Source organism: Aquila chrysaetos, chromosome 1, assembly GCF_900496995.4.
Source record: "Aquila chrysaetos chrysaetos chromosome 1, bAquChr1.4, whole genome shotgun sequence".
Taxonomy (NCBI): domain Eukaryota; kingdom Metazoa; phylum Chordata; class Aves; order Accipitriformes; family Accipitridae; genus Aquila; species Aquila chrysaetos.
The window spans coordinates 74,898,108-74,920,698 of NC_044004.1; the positions used below are offsets into that span (position 1 = coordinate 74,898,108).

Sequence of the window (22,591 nt, forward strand, 5' to 3'; positions counted from 1 at the left end):
GTTTCAAGGTAATCATACCTTGATTAGCCATGGTCTGATTAATGGAAACACTTGGTTGTTCAGAGGTCTAACATCTCCCCAGAGGTTTCACTTCAGCCCATAAGTCTTCAGGCACTGGTCAGGCTTCGCTGCCTAAGTGCATACGGAGTTACTTCCTGAAGTCTTTACGCCTAATTCAGGACATTAAGACTTCACTGCACAAAGATTTATGTGCTGAAGCGTGGACCTCACATAAAGACTTATGTACTAAAAACCTGAAAAGCAGTTGCTGCTCTCTTTTCCTGACCCAGGCAGCGGTTACACACAGAAACAGGGGCTAGAAAGGGCCTAAGCACAGGCTTTGAAGCGAACCGAGCAAGCACCCAGTATTAGTTCCCAGAGAGCCTTTTAGAAAGGCTAGAAAGCGTGTGTAGAGGTGCTTGCACACACAGGCTTCGTGTTGGAGAATCTACACCTTACATAAAGTGTACCTGTGTGAGAAGGTTAAAGACTTCCTACAGGTTGGAAACGGCCATGACGATGGGTCGAAGTGTATGCACCTCATACTACACGCACAGCAGATCTCTGAAATGGTAGAGCTTCACCTGTCACTGAAAAAAATGTGTGACTAAAATGCGCTAGCAATAAACTGTAAAAATTCCCATTCTGAACATAATAGACTGAAGTATAAAATAATTTAAGTCATTTTCTGAAACAAAATAGCAATGGATAGTTCATTGTTTCGCAATACTGCTTCGGTGTTTAGGATTTGACTCTGTAATATTGATAAGAAAAACAGTTTCAGCTTCAATGGAAGCCTTACTGGACTCTCCCAAGTGCTGGACTTCTTGTGCAGATTGATACGGCATCAAGACTAGAAAAGTCAAATGGCTTATGCAGAACAAGAGGAGCAAACCCTCAATGAATCATTGGTAAAATTTCCAGTGAAGGTACCTATTCTCAGCATTGTAAGCACCGAGTATTTGGAGATACAGCCTACTACACTGCAGTGAACCTGTGCTTCAGGTGGAAGACAAAGGCACATGGATATTTCTGAATGGAAAAATCTCTTCATAAAACATGTTTTTTTCACAAGACAAAACAAATCAACATTGTACCTGCTCTACAGAATTACTTCCTCAGAGAACCCTCCATTTCTAAATGCAGCAGAAAGCCCCATTTTTCTGGTTGTCCTCAGAATAAATTCTGCAACCCATTTTCCCTTCTAGTCAACTGTACAGTGTCAATGGAAGACTTTCCTGTCATATGAACTACAGGAAACAGTATGTATTTTCAGATATTTTCAATAACAGATATTGATAACAGAGAATGTTAGACTTTTGACAAAACCTTTATCACAGTGTTCCTTGTGATAGAGGAACAAAATGAGTAAAACCAGAAAATACCTGATGAATAGATTCACGCTGGCATGCCAGGGTTAAGCAACTTTGGGAAGGTAAATTCCCTCATTTCAATGTCATGCTGAAGTAAACTATGGACAGCGCACCCCTGTTGAACAGAGAAACTTCTTACACAAAGACCCTGCCTAATATGGGAGCACGGTGCAGCTGCTTCTGATGCATCTTCTCCAAATGTGGATCTATGGGGGCATCTTCTGTGGGGTGGGAAAGGGTGAGAGGACTGGGTTAAGCAGAGGTGAGAGGAATGTGCCATTACCTTACCAGCACTATTCAAAATTTCCCCAGAAGTGAACATAGTCTGAGGCTTCAATAATCTCTGTTGCTATCCTGACTTCTGATTAGAGTTACTTAGTGCTAGAGCTTCCTTTGCAGGGGCACACACTCGTGTTGTTCCCAGTCAAAAACCTGAGCTTCAGTCCACCTAAATCATACTTGGTGGTGGTTGTAAAAAGCATCACCAAAAACTGTGGGGGGACAAGTTAGGGGACACTGTTTCCATGATAGATTTACCAAACCCAAACAGGTTTCAACACCTTAATGTCAAATGCTTGGTTCATGCAAGAATTAGGATCAAAAATCTCCTACTTCACTGGAGAAAATGCAAAAATAAAAACTATGCAGATTTCCAGCCCTCTGACACCTCCCTCCCCCCCCCCCCCCCCGCCCCCGCCAAAGCTACATGAGCAAAATCTTAAAAGAAATAGTCCAGCTTGAAGGTTTAACAGAGCCATTCACTACCCTGGATTTTGAAATAAAAAGGTGAGAAATAAGTTGTCGTTAGCAACTAAATACAGTGACCAACATTGGTAGATGGGATTTTTTTTGTCTGGATTTTTTTTTTTTGTATTTTAAAAACGCTAACCACTTCAAGCTGATAGCACATTCCACTAAGATTACAACACGTGAGGAATGGAAATAGTTCTCACTCTACTACGTTCACCTGTGAAATACCATGTGTACACATTTTGCTGGTTCCCGTCAGCTTCCTTTTGAACAAATCAACCACACAATTACTCAGGAGGAGGAAAAGCAGCAGGGAAAAAAGAGGAGTTAGAGGATATATTTTGTGATGTGCATAAAACAGCATTAGTGTTCTAATAAACTTTTTTAAAAGCTAATACCAAAGCTCAACAAAGGCATATTAAGCACAAGACATGTGAGGAAATAAACAAAAATAAGTGGAGAAGCTAAACATTGATTTCCTTTTATGTAATTCTGGTGATGAGCATTATTTCATTATGTGTTTTGCCTCTAAAAAGATGCGTGACCCAGCCATTCACAGCCCTATGCTGCCATAAAGATGATCTGAAGCTGACTACCTCTGAAAATTCGTGCAAGGAAATTTCAGAGGCAGCATTAAAATAATGAAATCATTCAATAGCATGAAGTAGCCAGAACAGCATGAGTGTTGATTAATTTCACTTGATATCACGATTTCTTGAGATCATGGGTATCTCCTAGCAGTAATTTGTGAAGTTACTCCCACAACATAAACTGAGAGAGAATCGGATCATCCTAAAATAGAGGCAGCAAAAAGTCATGCAGTCCACCACCCATTTTTCAGCTGCAATGACTGTAACTGCAATTAGTAGTGGCCATATTTTAGAGTAGTCTTCTAGGTTCCCTGTCCTGTTTGGAGAAGCAGCTTGGTAAGAAATGCTGCAAGTCATCCTTGAATACCCTTCACCTGAGCTGCCTTGTGTGTTTCTTACCGGCAGCCAAAGATCTGGGCCATTAAGTTCAAAGGATATAACCTACTCAAACTTTAACATTCCATTTAATGTTAATTTATAATTGAAATCTTATGGAACTACAAAAGCTTTACTATCTTTTTTAAAACCAAGTACATTTATTACAATCTGAAACTGCAGTAAGGAGATTCTGGGTTGAATATTTCATTAATGTAATTTTTCTTTTTTATTTTAAAAGAAAAATCTTGGGGAAATTTAGTAAAGGCAAGGTCTTTATGCCCTGCTTCAAGAAAGTATCCAAATACTACAAATAGAAAATGATGACTTCAGTGAGACAATGAACGTAGTCTGAGGTAAACTTCCACACAGGTTCCTTATCAGAACCTAAACTTAAGAAAGACATCTTTCATAGTTTGAGAAAATGCTGTATAAATATTCCTCTACGTACCTTGTCATATATTCCACTGTAGCATATTCTAGCATCCGTGCTATTTTTTGCATTGACCTGCTCACACAAGGGATAACAATGTGATTAGCTATGTTTTCATTTACTTCTCATGTCTTAGGAGGTGATAGGTCTGGTCCATTAGCACAAGGTTCTTCTCTCTGCTACAATTTGCATATAGTTAAGAAAAAAAGGTTTAATGTTAATACAGCAGCTAACAAGAGATGACATTGTTAAAAACAATTGTTGTGAAAAAATAAAATCTCTGACACTTCAAAGCAGAAATGTTTTCCACAAGACAAGAATCCATAATGCATGCAGAAAACTGAAGGGATGCTGTGGATGTAGTGCCTGAAAGATTTTGAAGCATTGCTACAGACTGTAGGAACAACCAAGTGTTGTCTGAGACAAAGACCAGTGCTATCAGCCACGCAGTTTTTCTTGCCTCTTGGCAATTTTCCTTACTTTATAATTCTGAAAAACAGATCAGATATATAATCTGACCATCCTGCAGGGAACTGTGGTTTTTATAAATGAAACAATCCAGAGCTCAGGAAATTTCACTTAGTACTTGTAGACTTACTGTTTAATATACTGGAAAAAAAAACAAGGTCTGGAATGTTTTGGTCATTTGTAAAGCAGAAGAGCATATATTTTCTGGCAAATGAAAACTGAAAGGGAATATCCCTCCACTTTCAGAAATGAAGAGAATGAAGAAAGGTATCAGGGCAGGTACAACCCCCAAAAGCTATACACAAAACCAAAAACATCATCTGAGACTAGATATAAGGAAGAAATTCTTTTACGAGGAGGGTGGTGAAACACTGGAACAGGTTGCCCAGAGAGATGGTAGATGCCCCATCCCTGGAAACATTCAAGGTCAGGTTGGACGGGGCTCTAATCTAGTTGAAGATGTCCCTGCTTATTGCAGGGGGGTTGGACTAGATGACCTTTAAAAGTCCCTTCCAACCCAAATCATTCTATGATTCTATGATCTCCTCACTTTTCTTAATGCATGGAGATTTCTCCATAGGCTTGGGTAACTCTACAGAAAGAAGGGACAAACTTGCATAAGTTAGCTGAAGAATTTGTAGTCCACAGCTATTCTGAAGAATATTGTATACAGCCAGATAATGCATGGCCTTACTAAAGGAATCAGCCCATTTCTATGTATACAATTTCAAAGCAAGAGAGAATTTATTAAATGTAAAACAGGTCTTTCTAAACAAGCAGTGGAAATGAAGAGCTCTTTCTCTTCCCTCTAAACCACTTGTGAAGTGTTTTCCTACTGAACTTACGCAGAATGTGAGAACTTCTGCACAGAGCATGCCAAAGTAAGGCAGAAACATGACTGAGATTATTTTAGAAAAGGAAACAGCCATTTGCAGAATATCGAGCACAGTGGTCATGTTATCTAGTCACCAACGTACAAAAGACAGTTCCACTTCTCGTTACATTGGAAGAGTTTTCTGTTCTTTGTACGTGTCACTCCAGCACAGTGGTACCTGGTAATAAGCACGGCTCCTAGGAGCAACTGCAACATAAATAACAACAAGAGCACGTGCTTTATTGTAAACTGTAAGAACCCTAACCACATCCAGACGTTCTTTTTAATGGGCGTAGTTTTGCTACTTTTAGTGAAGCTATGGCAATTTAAACCAGCTGAGAATCTGACACAGCGTCCTGAGTCCTTCTGTTGTGTGAGTAAAATAACTTCTAAAAATTATAGCATCAGCAAATTTGATGGTCTGAAAGTATATTAGTTTTTAACATAATGTTTCAAAAACAAGTAAAAAGGACTTCAGTTTTAAAGAAAAACTAGAAAATGACCATTTTCTCACATTATATATTAAATTAATAATGCTCCCAGAAAGTTAAAAATATGTTTTTCTCACAGTTGTATAATATATATATTAGTATAATTCATACAGAAGCAACAGGGGTTTTGAAAAATTAATGGTTTGAAAATAGATAAAACAGACTGAAAGGGGACAACTTGAACACAAAATCTGAGATCATACTGACATGGCTAGATCCCTACACAGATCCTTTTATAGGGCTTTGTCCTTTTTAATACACTTATTGAAAAATAAGCATTTGTAGGTTTTGGATCATAAAATGGGTGGATATACTCACTGATTTCCCACAGCCCCCTCTCTGGCAGTTTTGTTTCGCTGTTGTTTGGGGGCTACTTGTTTATGTAGCATCCGATCCTTTTCCCCGTCTCCTAATAACCACAATGGGTATCACTGATATTACATCCTAGCCCCTACCTCAGCTGTCTTTAGGCTCTGAAACTTTTGATTTCTCATAATGTCACAAGTAAAAACTGAACTTCCCCACGAATTTCAATGGTCGCTTAAAACGTTTTTTTCTTTTTTTCTTTTACTGCTAGGGTTTCCAGGATTTTTGCTGTTTGATGTTGAGAAGTATGGACATGTAAAGAAAAGATCAAAGTACACTCCTGGTTAATAAAACTCAGCAAAAGTTACTGCACAAAATGCTGGTAAAATTAGACTTCATCAAAGAATCATGGATGGCTAAGGATCAAGGGGAAACATTAAAAATCAGGGCAGAAATATTTTTTAAAAAGCAGAAGGAGGAAGAAAAATTTGGTTTTAGAAGGGCAGCAGGGAAAGATGTTACACATCATTATCTAATTTCATATTTTCATTTTCACACTGGTTTACAGATAAAGTGCTGGAAGGCAGATTAGAAAGTCCATCACTTAATAATATTGGTAGTGTTCTATAAGCATATCTTCTGAATGAGGACACAATATTTACATTTGATATCATAAATACTTCATAGTTAGATTAGATTATAAAATATCGGAAAAATGAGTCTTGTTTTCAAGAACATTAGCAACAAGGGCTTTAAAAAAGACAACCTTTAGGTATAAAGGTCTTATTTTAAATGTCTTATTTATTTTTTATTTAAAAAAAGAGAAGGAACTACTTTAAAGTAGCCCATTTTTTCCTTTGTAAGGAGTTCATTAGACAGGTTATGTATAAGAAAGCCACTCTATGTTCCATATTACATTACTGCTACTTTTAATCTCCTCTCTAGCACTGTCCATGCCATTTGTTTCAAGCAGCAAGCATTCCTGTAACAGAGATATTATTGAAAATTTGAGAATAACTTATGAAGAAATAACTCATTCCATAGGAAAATCATGTGTCTAACCCTCACAGCTAAGACCGTACGCCCTATATGATCAATTTGAAATCATAATAGTCTAAGTTACTGTCAGTTACCTTATCATTGCTATAAATGACCAATCTTTCCCAAGAATACTGTTAATATTTTCTGGCAATGAGTTTCACACATTAACTATGTTGTGTAAGGTGTGGTTCCTCTTACATTTTTAAAATGCCACTTTTGGTTTGAATGTGTTCTTGCATCAAAAATGAATGAGTACTTGGGTTACTCTTCCCATGCTTTTCTTTACTCCAACAAATCCAGTCCTCTAAACATAACTAAATATTTTGGTCTGTCTCTCTGCAGTAATACGGAATGCTACAAATAACTTTTGTCACCCTTTTATATTTCATCTGGGTAATCCAAACAGGACAGGGAGTTCAAGGTGAAAACACTGCTGATTTTATAAAATTGTTCTATCCCACTATTGATCGACTGTGCTTCTTCCAGTTCTTCATGCGAACTGAACTCTACTGGCTTGGCTGTTACTGGGCACTGAACAGGTGTTTCATTACACTTGTCCCAAAAGATGTTAATTTTTTCGCTAGATAAGCAAGACACTGACAAGTGGAATAGATTACATCCGACAGGTGGGAACTTTATTAAACTAATCCCGAAGGAAAAGTAGAAAGATGTCAAATAGTGCAGTCCTCCTCTGCAATGATCACAAAGTGCTATTTAAGGAGTCCAGTCCAGTGAGGCTACAGAATTTGCACACAAGTGTAAGATGATGACACTGAGCTTTCTCTGCAGAGTCCCTGAGCAAGGATTCAGTGGCATTAAGAGCCCAGGGGTCCTCATCTCTTCAGATGAGGATTGAGAAAGCCCGTGGCATTCACTTAGAGTGACTGAAATTTAAAGCCATGCACAGTCCTAACCTTGCCTCTCAAACTGCCTATGCACCCCAGTGCTGTGTGGGAACTGAAAAAAAAAAAAAAAAAGTCTTGTCCAGTGAGAAATTCATTTTTTCTGACCCTGGAAAAAACAACCTTTCAGAGTCTAGAACATGCCACAAAACCAGTTTTTTCCGTAAGAAAAAAAGAACTATAAGAACAAAGGAGGAATAAGGTAATGTCACTAGGTGGAGAAAAAACTGGCCTCCCATTCTTCTTCTGGGGAGCTATGGAGGAGCCAGTTGTCTACATCTTTTGAAGACCAACCAGTTACTGCTTTGAACTGTGAGGATGGCTCTCCTCTCCCACATTGACTATTCGTCGCAGAGAATATAAAATGAAGGAAAACTTGTGGCAGACACACAGAGATAAAAAGCTGTGGGCATTTCCTTGCAAACCCCTTGCCCACAGAATTCATATTCCTACAGTCTGTCCATCCTGCATTAGTCAAACAAAAGCTGTGGCTTTGCCACGTTCAAAGGGGTAAATGTTTCCCAAATTGAGACAGTTAGTTTAGATGGCAGCAGCAGAGATGACTATTCTTATTCTTTCGTTGCATTTTGAACACTGATTTCAATTGCTATCATTCAATGAAACTCAGAACGATAGGATGAGGGTGTTCTTACTTTGATCTTTCTTCGAACAGATTATGCAAAGGAATCATCCAGTATTCCTGTGTGAATTTGTTATTTTTTATGATTAACATTTAACTAGTGGAAAAAAAAAAAAAAGTTGAGCCCACTCCCTAAAAATTCAAAAAAGCACCAACCCTCTTTTTGGGAGACATCACTGAGATGGGGTCACCTTTCACTTTCGGTATCACTGTTGTAGATTTAAAGTATTTTCAGTAAAGTTTGCAGGGCTTCTTGGGATTTGGCTGCCCAGTCACAAGCTATGAAAACAAATTGCTTTCAAGCAATTGAATAACTTCCAATATCAGATTCTATGAGTAGAAATAAACAAACAGAGCTTTGTACCCATTTGTGCTGATTCCTGGGAAAGAATCTTATTCAATGGACATTTGGCAATTTGGATTCCAATCCCCTTTTCCTCCTGGTGTGCAGTCATAGCAAAAGCAGAGTATTTTTAACCAGTTACTCACTAGAAATATTTTAGAAACTGTGTTTTTGAATGCGATACATTTTCAAGTAGCTAGCACAGATGGTATTTAAAATCTTTCCATACCTCACCAAAACTTTTCTCACGAACTCGTCTGAGTTTTTCCTTTCCTCCTTATAATTTAATTTTTCAACCCGTTTTTCTGTTCCATTTTGCTTGTTCTTCTGTTTTTTAATATACAGTGCATTTCACATTCTCTCTCTTCCATCTCTTTCCCTCCTTTTTTTTCCTATTATTTTACTCCTTTCTTTTCCCTCACTATTTCTCTTGCTTTCGTTGATACTCCACTTCTTTCACTCCATCAATCTATTGATTGACAAGTTGATGTATTGCTTTGAAAGGGTTCTCTACAATAATTTCAGTACCACAAGAACATTCAGATGTACACAAGGCATGTTCATTTTCAATCCATTAAATTGTCATTGGAATACTGAAATTGCTGGAGTGCAGTGACAATACTCCATTTTGCTTCTTCAGAGATTGCAAGTTTGCCAAATAGGCACAAATCATGTATACCAGAGTCATACCCATCAAAATTGAAGTCTGTACTCTGCACTGCTCAAATTAGAGTCTGCTGCCAGATTGTTTGAAAGAATATACAGGAAAGTACACAGCTGTGGCAGTCTCTAACTAAATGAATAATGCAATATCAACATCTGTAGGATTTTTGAAATGCTAAACGTTCAGATATGAAGCCTCTGCTGAGGACACAGATGGTAATGATGTTGTTGTTCTTGCAGCGGTTTCCACCAGAAACGGACAGAGTTCCATAATCAGACTGGACTGTTAATGCCTGAAATAATACTTTCCTTTAGCAGCACTAGCTCTCCACGCATTGCAGAATGATAAATGCTTGCTTTGTGGGTTGCATTTAATTCCAAGCTTTGTTAAGCTAAAGAAATCCAGTAATGAATATGGACATCTTCAAGCACGAATACAGATGCCAACACCAGTTGATAGCACTCAGCAGGTGAATTTAAACTGACAATCCAAGTTAAGGTAGAATAATTAAAATAAATTTTCCATTCGGTGCAAAAAGCATAAGAACGTCCTATGTTTACCTCAGCAAAACACATACAACTAAGCAAACTTTTCCTAGATGTACAACAGTATTATTTCATGGGATTATATGTATTTTTCTGCTTTTTAAAACATATCAATATGCATTGCCTACTGAAAGAATAAAAAGAAATAAAACTAATCTCTGAATACAAGCAAATAAATACATCCGTTCATCATCCAGTGTTTTAGGGCACCAATGAACGACAGCACAATGACTTCTAATTTATTCTCTGTCCATTACTTTTTTCCATCAATAAAAATTGTGTTCCAAAGGCATTGAGCAAATACAAAAAAGTACTTTTGCTCAAATTAGACGATGTCCCTGGAGTCAGAAAAAAGCTAAAAGAACTAACTGAAAAGTCAACATAAAGTTAAGCAGTGCTGAGAGGCAGAGGAATTATAAGAAGCTAATAAGGAAAGCAATAACTATATAAAACAAGCCTCTGAGAGAAGGCGTGATGTCACCAATCAGCTCGTCTGGACAGTTGTAGTCTGAACACTTGATCCCAGACACAACTTATCTTCTTAGCTGGGATAGACTCTCCAGAAAGATCGAGGATTATTTCCTTTGTGCATTGACACAGGGGAGACAAGCATATCAGAAATTTTAAAAACTGTACTCAAACTGAAGAAGAATATTTGAAAAGCTTAAAAGACAGGGGAAAAGGCCAAGATGCTAAACCAGGAATTCCAGGAAGCCTGTCCAGGCAAAGAAGGAAAAGGATGCATTATTTTCAACAAAGGTTCTTGATTAACCCTATACATAACTTTATAAATTTCAATAACCCCCTCTTCCTTGTTTGCTTTAATTTTTAGGAAAAGATCAGAACTTCAGCCAAAAGAAACCTGACATAAACAGCAGTTACCTTTCCTATTTAAATGTAGGAAACGTTCTTCAGAGACAACTACTCACCTCTGCAAGGCTTTTTGTTCATAGCCAGTAGGCTCTTTAAGCAACCAGCATCATTTCTCTGAGAAGGGATGAAACGTGCTTATTCCTGCAAATGCTCTGCAGCAAAATCTGAAAGGGACAAGGTCTTGCATCACCCACATTGCTGTCCTCAGGAGCTACTTAGCAGCTTTGTTGGTCTCATGCTTTTGTCATGCCCAATCTACTTTGCTTGTCCTCCATGTCCTGTGAAGATAGGGAACTGTGCGCTTCTGCTGCTTGCTGACAGAGATGTCAGGAAAAGTGGATTCCTATTTTCCTTTTGGGTACTTGTCTTTGAGTTTGGCTCCTTCAAAATCTTTGAGTTGCCATCTGACAGAAGGCTGGCTTGGCTCTGGGACTGGTGATGCCAGCTAAGCAAAGCCTGCAGATAACTGTGCCTTTCTCCCTTCAGCAGAGAAAGAATTTTCCTATTCCTAAAGTCACATTTTGAAAAAGAATAATTGCTATTAGAAACACTTGTGGGGGGGGAGCAGGGGAAGGGAAGGCAGAAAGAAAGATAGATAAGAGCAGCATAAGCACTTCCTAAAGTCAAGAAATCCTACAGTGCCCTGGAGTGGAAGACCCTGGGGGACCATCAAATGGGCAGTAGTTCAGTAGTTGACCTCATAATACCCCAAGGGTTGCAAAACTGTTCACAAAATCCTCAGCTATAGTTTTAAGAGTGAGAAAGTTGCTATAACACAGAGACTCTCAGGTCATACCACTCTTTTCCAGGAAAAAAAAAAAAAAGTGTACTGTTCTTCCCATAGGAGAAAGAGAAACATTCATAGCCAAGGAACAGAGGCAGACTGTGAACTCTGGGGTCATAGAAGCTGTTATAGCCAAGATTAAAACCCAATAAGAGTTCTCCTTAAGTAGAGAGGCAAAACTCAGGACCTCTGTGCTGTAAACTGAAGAAGAACTTCTGCTACTGAAGTAGCAGATAGGGTTAAAATGTCTAGATAGGGATCAGAAACACACATGCAAAACATGCATATCGTGCTGGCCAGAAGTAATAAAAAAAGAAAAAAGTTTTACAAACTTAAAAAAAAAAAAATAGGCAGCGCTAGGATTCACATGTTTCTACACAGGAGAAAAAAAAAGGATGAATGTACACCTTGATGCATGGAACGTTAGCATTTTGCACATGCAGGAATCTGAGCTTCAAACCAAGCCACAGAGGGCCTCAGTGACTTGCCCAAGGTCAAAATATAAAACCCACGTAAGGCTCTTTGATTGTGATTTGCTTTCTAATGTAGAGAAAGCTCACATGCTGAGGGAACTGAAACACTTTTCAGGCATACAAGAGCTCTATCTAACTAATTTACTATTCATATATACTTTAAAGAATCTGATCCCAGTAGATGTTTGTTCACATCACAAAGCTACCACATATTTTGAAATAATCTGTTAGAGTTGGAAGACTCTGCAGAGGAAAGGCCCAGAAACCCAGAACAGAAATAGAAGACATGTTACAAAGCAGGATCAAAGGATACGCTGACAGATGCATTCAGGAGGCTGAGATGATGTTTCTATGCTCTGTGAATAGATTGAATCCAGGCTATCTTGTGTTAATATTCATGTGTAAAGCATTTATCAAAAACTTAATAATGGCATTAATATGGTAATACAACTTCTGCCCTCTTGTGAAACTTTTACAATTAGTAAGACTTCTGATTTGTTTTTCCCCTTAGGAATCTTCTTCATTTTCACTACCTCTCCATCTATTGCTCAGTTTCTTAAATCAAAAATGCCTGATACCCACTCAGGCACATTATCGTACCAGTTATGCTATCTGCTGCGATACGCTCAGGCCAGTAAGGACCCCACTTTTTGGTAACATGAGCTTCCTGCAAAAATCTGAGCCAAATCTAGAAAAGTCCTTAGATACTCTTATTTTTAGCTATGTAGTTAACTAACTCCAGTTGAACAGTCACTGGAAAAAGATTCAAAATTACACATATTGTGAAATACTTTGCTGATGGTCAGCAGCCTCGCCACTGAACCAGTCTCTCTGTAGTGTGTGTCCTAAAACGTGCCTATAGTTCATATGTGTTTTCTGTTTCCTAAGAACACAGAACCGTAGAATCTTGTCTTTCTGATTTGTCTGACAGTGAAGCAGACTCTGCTTTCTGCTGCACATTTGCTACCCAAATAAATGAAAGAATACTCCACGGGAGAGAATATAAGCATTTTTCCATGACACCTTAATGCTAAACTGTCTGATAACTGTAATGTTCTGACCATTGTGGAATGTCTTTACCTATATATACACCTACTTATGTATCTAAGTATATTTCTATTTCCGTAAGCAAAGCACCTCCCTAACCGAGGAAGGTGATCTGTAGCAGGCACTGATACTACAGACTACGAAATGCAAAGCCGAAGAACAAACGATCTGTTTGGAAAGATTATGATTTGTAGATCTAAGATCTTCGGAGTGTTTCAGTATGTTGAAGAACCTCATAGAGAGAGAACAAAATGCCTTATGAAACCTTAAATTATGTAAAATACTGAGATGTATTATACGAGGCATTTTAAATAAGGGCAGAATAAAGGCTAAATACTTCTGAACTGTCTCAGAAAAATTAATCCTTCTTAATTCATGCACCATTACTAGACTCTGATATTAAAATGCCTCCTGCCTTTAGGCTGATGTGGTTATAATTATTCACTTGTTTTAATTCATATTTTATGTACTGCATGTATTTTTATGCAGCACCAATTGTGGTAGCATCCAACAATTAAAAACAAGCATAAATTAATCTCTCATTTACAGGCAACCATCTTCAATTAATGAACTAAAGGACCTTCTAGGATTTTTAATTAAAGTTCTGAATAAGCCAATACAGCTCATATAAATCTTACGAAATCTGAACTTTTCAAGAGGACCTTTTTAACAACACCTTGGAGGCCATTTTATCCCTATTGCGAAAATAAGAGCCTAAGCTTTTTGTCTCTGACTACTACTGGGTGCCCCAGGACTAGGTAATATCCTCCCCAGCACCACTTGAGCAGTAGTTATTGTATTGATTCTAGCCTCAGAAAAGTTATGTTCAATTTTTTAGCACCGACTCCCTGAACGACCCTGGGAAAGAAAACTGGTATTTTGTATACAATTTCTTTGTCTCACAGAGGTACCACAGTGCTAAGTCAGGGAGGCAGTGATAACACTATTGTAGAAATTATAAAGTCTTTTCTGCAAGTGTTACTACAATCACTGGACAGCACTTTCCTTGACAGGGTTCATCCTCAAACACAGCCTCTGAACTTGGACCCAAAGGTCCTACTTTGGGTATAGATCCACAGAACAAAAAAGAATTTGGGGCAAAACCCCCAGGCTTCTTTCTGGGATGGCATGACTATAACAGCACCCTTCATATTTATTAGGCTTTTGCAGTTCCTGAGTAAGAAACAGCATGCAGTGACTATTGTCAGAGAACTGATAATGTCAACACACCCAGCAGTCCAGCAGGGTTTTTCTTGTAGCCACGTACGGCAACATGATGGTAGCTGAATAGAGAATCTAGGATATATAAGTCTCCGAAGCAGTCATGCTCCCAGACGTAGCACAGGAGGCAAAGCTGCCAGCTATAATCCAAACAAGAACACACAATGAGTAAGTTGAAGTGGAAAACACAGAATTCAGAGCTCATGGCAAACAGGCCCTCGAGAAGGGAGAAAAATTGAGAAATAGGTACGTTTCTAACAGATGTAAATTACATAAAAATCTTCTTTTTAGACCTAATTTTGGACCATATCAGCCCCAAGTCATCCTTCTGATGAGAACATAAGAGATTGTGGCAAAGATCCAGCTCCCAAGTAGCTGGGTCCTAAACTGACAAGGGTTGAAAAATAAAAACCAACATTACCTTTAACTTAGCACTGACCACTACTTTTCATGCCATAAGCAAGCTACCTGCTGTACAGATAGAGACATCATTCTATTAATATTTGATTGGTGAATATTAGATTATCAGTATTTAATGTGAATACTTTTCATGAGTGTGTTGCACCGCATAACTTATATTACAGACTGAAATCCTAGAATTCATTCATAACTTAGTTACAGTGGGAGCCTGTGACCATAATAAAATAATACGTAATACTGCATGGGTGTTAAGATTCAAGTATACAGTAGAAAAGTAGACGTATATAGTACTGATATTTTGAAAAAATAGCAATAAAACATATTGTTTTTAAAGGTCCTTATGGACTTTTCTTTGGCAAAGCTACTATCTCCCTTTAGATATAGAATGATATTTCTATCGTTACCTTTTGCAGCTTAGGAATATTCACGTTGAAAAGAATGAGAACACTACTCATCAATATTTAGATTTGAAAGACATGCGAGGAGGATATCTATATTAAACTCCCTCTCAAAGTGTATAGGAACACTTTTAAAATTTCAGAAATAGAGCTACTATTTGCAATCCTAAATATGGATTTATCCTATATATCATGAAACTTGTAGTCCCTTTTCTAAATTATTAGTGGAAATTTTAATCAATGATTTACCATCTTTCTTGGGATAGCAAATTAGAATATTTTGGGGAATTAACTTGTACAATACTTTTTGATTACCTCACACAAATGCATATATGTGCATCCTTCTATAAAGGTGGTAGTTTTCATACATAAAGGACAAGTGTATTCTTTTAATCAGAATAGTCCTATAACGCAAAGGCCAAAATAAATTGCTTAATAAGGAGCCATGTATGTCTCTTTCCAGTGAAATTCTATATCTCTCTGCCTCATCAAACAGCAACCACTATGTGTAGGCAGAAGACTCCTGGAAATTAAATAAATTGTGCCATGCAGAGGAAATAAAACCAAGCAGTTCCATAGCACGACATAGTGAAATGAAGATAAAGCCAGATTTTACAGTGCTTCCATCTGTCACATACTTGTCATATGTCCATTGTCATATACTTGCCATCCTGAATTATATGATACCCTATAAATCCGCTTTTCACTTTAAAAGTTACAGAAAGAGCCTATGCTACTGCAGATTTGAATTTGAAGGGGACATATGCATATGTACTCATACATCCAGTGCTAAAAGAAAAAGATTATATTGCAAACAAACACTGAGACATTGATAAATATCAGAAATATTTCCATTTAGAATTCCTGACTACGTAGCAGTGTTTAATTCCATTTTCACTTACTTTATTTTCTAGAACCTCTTAAAACCCGACTCCCTGTTATCTTAGCTCATTGTCCTGATAAACTAAGTTCCCTAGGTCCCAGACCTGGTCTATCTGATCTAAGATGCCCTGCCCAATTAATTCTCATTTATTTTGCAGCAGGTTTTATTAGCTGAAGCATAATGACACAGTGAATGCAACGCCTGGCCAACTTGGAAATCAGGCACAAAAACTTGTGTCTCACTCCAAAAAGTTGTATGGACACAAGCTTCATTTTTAAAATTCTTGCCACAATATACTCTACCTTGGGTTCCCTGCTCCCCAGCTCTCCCAGACTTCTCTTTTCTAAGCAGATCTTCTTTTTCCCTTTCCATCTATGTCAGGCAGCTTTCTTCTCCTTTCCCCTTTCAGGCAGGAACAGCCAACATCTCCACTGCAAAACCTGAAGCATGTGAAGGCTAGAAAAAGTCTTCAGGGAACAGCAATGTTGAAAAATAAAAAGTCTGTATTTATCTGGGCAAATTGGGACAAATTTTTGGTAGATGGCAAAGGGCACAACCCTGACACAGCAGGCCCTTTCTGCCAAGCTTACCTGACAGTCATAATTCATAATTATTTTAAATTCAGACTAGCAAATATTTTTCTACACTAATGCATAAATACTTTCAGAATTTTCAGCTCAAGTAGTTACATCTGGGCAAAATTTGAAGCATCTGAAAATAAGTGTCAGGGAACAAATAGGTACTTCTCCTTATCCCATCTCCAAAAAAGTTGACCTTGAAAACTTTCTTACACAGGCAAAAGTAAATCAAGCACGTTCTTTTTACATTCTGCACCTTTTAATTTTTATATGAAGTGAACAATCATTGTCCAATACCAAGGGCAGATGTGCTGGGGTTGGGCATGCTGTGTAGATTTCTGCACAGTGCTATTTCATGAAGACATTAAACACTTGCCCCAAAGAGAAAAAAAGGCATCAAATGGTTGTTGCAACTCTCTCAATGGAAGAGCAGCAACATTACTGAAAATTTCAGAGAACTATAGTTTATTTTTATTTCATCCTCATGTACTCAGGCAGGTGGACTTTATAGAAGAGGTCTCAAAGCAAGGTCACACAGGGAGCAATAAAGCAAGTGTTCAAATACTGCTCAGCGCCTGTATTTCAGGCATTATCTATTATTTTACAGGGACAAAAAGAGGACACCAGTTTCTTGTCTGGTCCTTCATGTCAGAGATAACACTTCAAGAAATAGTGTCAGTGCCAGTTGTGATGATAGATTTTGTAATAGGGAAGCTGTTTCACTAGGAGATGGACGTAGGTCATCAACCTGTGACTCACACCAACATGCTCAGAGATGTTAATGCAGGGAGCAAAACCAAACAATTTTCTGAAGGTTTCTGTCATTTTTACAGACATTAGAGAAAGTTTCTACAGAAGAGAAATGCCATCTTGAAAGCTGTCAAACTCTTAAAGTTCGGATACAGATAACCTCCCCAGTCTTCTCCCTCCCCCCCGCCAAAACCACTTGCTGCTAGGAAAGTGAATCAAAAGTTACCAAAGATACATCCTCATTTGAAAACAGTAAAATTTGATCCTGGGAACAAATGGGGTTTTTGTTTGTTTGGGTTTTTTAAAAGCATGTAAGAACCTAAGAGTAAAACTAGGAATAGCTTTGTCTTCATGTCCTAAAACTTCTCCAAACTTTTATTTCCTTGTCCTGTAAAAGAATGCAAAATTGAATTCTCAAATGTTTTTTCATGAAATAGCAATGTAAACAGAAATGAGAGTGACTTCAAGTGCTTCAATTCAATTTCTCAGCAATTGTCTTTATAGTACTTGAAGGGCCTGAAAATTTTATAAATGCCTCAAAGTTCAGAGGTAAATGTATCAACAGCTTTTGCACCTCTGTCACAATGCATTTATGTACTAATAGTAAAGTTCAATTTTACAGGAAGAAAATTTACTTAGACTTGGTATAAGATCGAGGAATTAACTGCTACAGACACTAGCAACTACCTACATAGGTTGTTTCCTTCCATCCTACCTACTAAACTTTTTGGTCTCTCTCTCTCACTTTTTATGAAAGTGTTGAATAGGTCACATTAAAAGCAAATAACATTTATCAGTAGAAAATAATCACTTAAGACTGATGGACATATTCAAGAAATGCAAATAATTAAAGCTTTGCTCTTAAAATGTTAAGATGATTTTCTTCATCGTCCATCCCTATAACACGAAAGGTAGCTTCTGTTGGCTCTCACTGAAAATTTGGATATTGGAGGATGTTCCATACTACCATTTTAAGTACAAAGAAGTTGCAGGGGTGAGTGGTGGGGGAGAAGCACTTTTTCAGTACAAGAATACATTTGAAACTCTGATATCTTTCCTGGATTCTATCTTAATTTCATGCATAATGAGATGAATAGAAGGCTATCATTTCATTTCAGTGGACAAGCGATCAGACCCTAGATACTGTTGCTGTAGTGAACTTCATACCGAATTTCAATGGAGGAAACTTTCACAGGCCGATGTTAGATATTGTTCTGAAAATTGGTTGGGGACAAGTTACTCACACAGCAATGTGGTAACATTTTCCCCATGGAAGGAAAAAACCCATATTATCACTTAAATTACGAACTTGATATCTCCAGCAGCATAAGGCACAAGCAATCCAGGGTAACTCTTCCATCTTGGTCTCCTCTGTGCTAGTGTTATCAGGATTTCTAGATGGTTCTTTTTTCTTTATCTTTAAATGAAGTAGGTACAAGATGCAGCATAAAGTCTTATACTTGGGACTTGATCTTGTAAAAAGCTGAAAGTCCTGAATGAAAGTAGAGCCAAAGAGTTCAGAATGCATTCTTGTTGAAAACTTTTACATAGCAGACTTCTAATATCTCAAATAAATGTCTTTCTTGTCATTGTTCTGCAAGAGTCAATGTTTTAAAATTATGAAGGATGTTAAACAGAATTATGCAAATTTTTTTCAAGACTTTTGATAAGGTGGTTTTCTTTACAGAAATTATTGGCTTGAATTCAGCCAAGTATGTTAGGTTTATGAGATGTGGTACTGACTCCAGCGGGGAGGGTCAGACGGGAACCCTTATGAACAAGCCCTATAGATAGAGAGGCAAGTTTCTTACCTCTGTGATGTTGCATATCCTGTATTCATCGTCTTGTGTGTTTTTTCATTCTTTCATGAAAAATCAATAAGCAACATCTAAATAAAGAAAACTACACTTCCAGTGTAGGTGTTGAAGTGTAGGATAACATTCCTCCTTTTTGACTGCTGATTGCTCTCATGCAAGTGTTGGTAAACACTATCTAGAGGATAAAATTGCATGCCTGGACCACCTATGAGATATATCTTTGAGTCCTAAATAAGCCCAGGGTGTTTTTGGAGATATGTTCTGTGTGGTGATCAGGCAGTATTGATACTTTCACACACTGTTAAGCTTTCTGCTGGGAAAGGAAAACTTAAGACTACGGTTTGGGCTCCACATTACGCCCAGGATTTTAACATGAAAAACAGCAGCTGTTTTTTCCTATAATGACTTCCCAGTTGGCAGATTTTCTGCTCAGAGGGCCTACCACCTGGGCTTATGCCAACAGAAGTAGGAACAGTTGGATTTAGTCTGTGATTAACAGAATAAATTCCCCTTCCTACAGATAAAAAATCTAGATTTTATCAGAAGAGATATGTCACAGGAAAGTGATGGCAAAGCCAGGTTCTCGCACATGGGTGCGCTAAGGAGGTGACTCTTTCGGAGGAGGAGTCCACCCTGCTGACTGCAGATGGTGTGCAGAGCCCTCAGCACCAGTATTCCCCAGGGCTGCTCTCAGCTGCCCGAGCAGTAACTCTCCTCAGCTCCAGGCTCCTTCCCCAATTCCTGCTGCTCTGGGCTCTCATGCCCATAAGTGTAGTCTCTAAAAACTAAACTGACCTAGATGTTTCCTTCACTCTTGTTGAGATGCATCTGCAGTACGTTCCTCAGAAAAACTTCGGATGTATGTTCTGTATGACAATAGCATTGCGTTGTCCGTAAAAAAAAACATCATGTCTTACGCTTCTTAGGGTAAATCACAACCAGCCTTTTGCTGTAACAGACTTTGCTGTTCTGGTGATCACTACTCATATTCAGCAACCATTTCTTTCCTGCACAAAATAAAACCATAGTTGCAAAAATCAGAAAACACGAGTACACTTAGGTAGTTTTCACTGATTTGGTTCATGATGAGGATTGCCTGGATGCTTCCACTTCATCTGAAGGACGAGAGCAAGTGTCCATTAGAGTTCCTGGACAGAGTCCATTCTCTGCAGGCAACATCTCATTTCTCTTTGAAAGAAGGGGAGGAAATGGCCGCATGTTACGATCACCTAGCTATTTCAAATGTTCACTGTGCATATCTGATTGGGATCTGTATTGTCTGTAGGTTTGTTCCGATCTCATTTGTTTCCTTTGGTTACTGTACTCACAAATTGCCTTGTTTCAGGGATGCAAGATACATTCAGAGGAGAGAAATCTACTTCTCCAGAAAATGATCGAGATCAGGAACCAGGTGCAGGCTGTTAGAGAGCCTGGAAAACAGTGATTTCTTTCCCCTAAGTACATAGGAAGCTTGGAAAGATGCACCACCTTACACTGATTAGGTACTTTTATGCAAGCAGTGAGATTACTGCTGCTTCTTTTCCTCTTCTGTGTGCCTCGCTACATAGGCCATAGACTTTAAAATTTAGGGAGAGTTGACTCATACGCTTCAGTTGTAGGCCTTACTTCTATTTTTTATGAAAGATTAAGGGCAAACCTCTAGCATAAATGTCTGTTTTCTTGCCTGCCTCGGCTTAGCTGTAGCTATTCGTAAATATATACTCGTTACTAGTGCTACAGTACTGTCTGTCTCATGCCCATGACAAAATTGACCTGGGCTGTAAATCAACAGTGCTGTGAAATATAAGAGTGCCGAATTCCTGTGAAAATCTCATCCATGTTATGTTCTACATTACATCCATGCAGGCAGCTGCTACAGTTGTCATCTGAAACTTTTCCCAAGGTTTATATTAGGTGTTACCTTTCCCACCCCATTAAAAAAAAAAAAAACACCAAACAACCAAACACCAAAAAAAAAACCCCCCAAACCCACAACACATATTCACACCTTCCCTTTGGTGACAGATTCTGGGTTTTGGGCCGTTGTCAGTCACAAGAAAACATTTCTCTAGCTACTACAAGCACTAATGCTCATTAAAGACCTGAGCCAACTCCCATGGAAGCCATTGGGATTCTTTCAAATGACTTCCTTGGGGTTCAAATCAGGCCCTGAAACACCTATATTACTAAAAATCACTGCTGTTGCCAGTGAGGACCTTCTGTTGTTTCTATATGAAGTATTTATAAGAAAATATTGAACTGTATTTCACAGTGACTCAGTAAATAACTCATGTCACGCTCAGTGCTTTTGGGCGGTAATTAAAGATTTAAGGCATTCAACAAAAATGTCATTGCTTAATTAAAACCAATAAAAATCTTTCCACATTAAAATATTTGCCTGTTGCCACTCAGACTTTGTTCTAGGTGTACTATAGGATTTTTCTAGCTAATCTTACTTAAAGCAAGCAGTAAGCTATTTTTCCCTGGATGAAAGCTTTAAAAAAATCATATTGGCTTAATCTTCAGACTGTTAAGAATTTTAATATGTATTTATTCTTCAAACATGTGGTCCCATATGCATTATTTAATTTCATTAGAGATAATGGGCAAATTGATACTCACTATACTTTCATACCGCTTGTGTTTCTTTATTGGAATTGTGGAGCTATAATCTGGTTGTTATCAGACAGAGGATTATAGACTGCGTTAGCCTCCACGACTGGCTCTCAGGTCCCTCTCCAGCCATTCCTTGGTCTATAAAACACATGCATACTCTTAGTACCACCAAATCAGCAAAAACTGAACGCCCCTCCTCCCTTGCCCCCCCCGATACCATTGGTTTGATGAGTAACACTGGTTCTTTAGTTGTTCTTGCAGAAGACTCAGTTTCATCACATGCTGAGCAACCACATACCCAGTGAAGCAAAAGAGACAGAACGCCATGAAGGAAGGAGAAACCTGGAATCCACATGTATTGTCCCAGTGAGAAACATGAAGTAGGACCCTGTCATGATGCAAGTTCAAAGGAACTAGCTGGTGTCTTCAAGACCCTCAGATGATGTATTCTGGGGGCTTGGAAAAGAGAAAGATTTGGAAGCCTAGTCTAGACAACCTAATGGAAAAAAGGTCACATTAACCTTAATTTATAAGCTCAAAAGCCTATCCCTTTGCTTTCCAATTCCTGGTTTTGAAGCTGTGGACACAAAATTAGAATGACAAATTGTGTTTAAAAACACCTTCTCAGGTAAGTATTTGTATATCTTTTTTTCCTGGATGAACAGTATTTAGGCCTATTCTAGGTAAGAAGCAGCAAGAGAAAATAACAATTTTACAAAATAAAACTTTGTAAAATCACCTCAGTGAACCAATGTATTTTCACAGAACAGATGGTTCATAATGTAGTTTTTTCACCAATATGATTACATCATAAAATATTCCTCACACAGCACAGATATTTGAGCTAGTTCTGTTTGGGCAAGCTCCAGCACTGGCATTAGTATAACTATTCCAGTAAAATACTTAGTTCAACTCTGCTGAATCCAAGTCAGAGAC

At 38.1% G+C, this 22,591-nt stretch overlaps 1 long non-coding RNA gene across 1 annotated transcript; it reads right to left on the bottom strand.

Annotated features, from left to right (window-relative positions):
* Positions 1-10,782: 10,782 nt before the first annotated feature.
* LOC115346810 lies at positions 10,783-22,096 on the bottom strand. The gene is made up of 5 exons (XR_003925268.1): positions 21,873-22,096; positions 21,662-21,793; positions 16,197-16,334; positions 14,203-14,333; positions 10,783-10,832 (listed from the first exon to the last, which is right to left on the bottom strand). It is a non-coding gene; the product is annotated as an uncharacterized LOC115346810 (long non-coding RNA).
* Between the last annotated feature and the right edge of the window lie 495 nt (positions 22,097-22,591).